The sequence below is a fragment of the Megascapheus bottae genome, chromosome 12 (genome assembly GCF_031878675.1).
Source record: "Megascapheus bottae isolate mThoBot1 chromosome 12, mThoBot2.hap1, whole genome shotgun sequence".
Lineage (NCBI taxonomy): Eukaryota > Metazoa > Chordata > Mammalia > Rodentia > Geomyidae > Megascapheus > Megascapheus bottae.
This window is the reverse complement of record NC_143520.1, coordinates 27,797,703-27,799,033: the sequence shown is the minus strand read 5'-3', so window position 1 is coordinate 27,799,033 and position 1,331 is coordinate 27,797,703. Positions and strand designations below refer to the sequence as shown.

Here is a 1,331-nt window from a genome sequence, read left to right as displayed (position 1 = left end):
CTGTAGCATGTGAGCAGTGATCCGAAAAATAATTGCACCCTTCAGAGCCTTGCATCAAATTTCTCTTTGCCAAACACTTCATGATGTGTTTCTAAGACAATTGGTTGTTACAGGGCTAAACAAAGTTTTTACAGTCCAGAATGATAGTATAGCAAGATATGCTGTATACATAAAGTACTTTGTTAAATGGCAAAAAAATAACAATTAATACATAACCTAAATTTTAAGATAATTCAGGGAAGCAGTGCGTTAAGTGAGGTGACACTGATCAAGATGCACTATACTCATAAACTGTTTTGCTGAATTGCAACTCCTTTGTACAACTACTTAAAGATAAATGTCGACTTCACAGTTTATTAATTTAAAAAATGATATCTGAGTCTGAGTTTTATTATTTGTATAAGAGGTAAAATGGGTTTCGGCAGTCGACATGCCATGCAGACTGAGGAAGACCCAGAATCTTCGGGATCAGGTGAGCCACAGCCACGGCCATGTGGGCAAATACCAGAAGCACCCAGGAGGACGAGGTAATGTTGGTGTTATTCATCACCACAGGATCCACTTTGACAAATATCACCCAGGTTACTTCGGGGGAGTTAGTTTGAGGCATTACCACTTAAAGAGAAGTTAAGAGTTTTTGTCCAGCCGTTAACCTTGATAAACTGTGGACATTGGTCAGTGAGCAGACAAGGGGAAATGCTGCAAAAACAAGTCTGGACTTGCTTCCAGCACTGATGTGGTTTAATCGAGCTACTACAAAGTTCTGGGGAAAGGAAAACGCCCTAAGCAGCCTGTCTTCGTGAAAGCCAAATTCTTCAACAGAAGAGCCGACAAGAAAATTAAGGGTGTAGAAGGTGCCTATGCCTTGGTGGCTTGAAGCCACACTGGATGTTCATCAAATGTTTACATTCCTTAAAAAAAAAAAAAGAGTAAAAATTTACCCATGAGCATGGGTGAGGATCCTTATTTCCTTGCAGAACCATGAGGAAATTTACTTAATATGTTAAATTCAGATCATTTAGTTGCTTTGACCCGACATGTAGACCTTATTTTCCTAACCATTGCTCTGAAATCTCCTTAACTCTTTCACTTCAAATTCACCAAAAATTTCAATTACACTTACTAAAGATTTTGCTCCTGGTGTTATCATTTATTCAAAGAAATATTGCTTTTTGCCAGCAGTTTTTACTATTGTTTTTATCTGAGTTTTTAAATTATCTTTAAGTATTCATCCAAAAGGATTTCAATCTACATATCAGGTTATGATGCAATGCATCTTAATCAAGAGTTATGTACTCATCACTAAGAAACTGACACTACCAGTCACTAAA

General features: G+C 37.3%; 1 pseudogene; it reads left to right on the top strand.

The window, feature by feature from the left end:
* Positions 1–430: 430 nt before the first annotated feature.
* LOC150056375 (large ribosomal subunit protein uL15 pseudogene) lies at positions 431–877 on the top strand (annotated as a pseudogene).
* Positions 878–1,331: the final 454 nt, after the last annotated feature.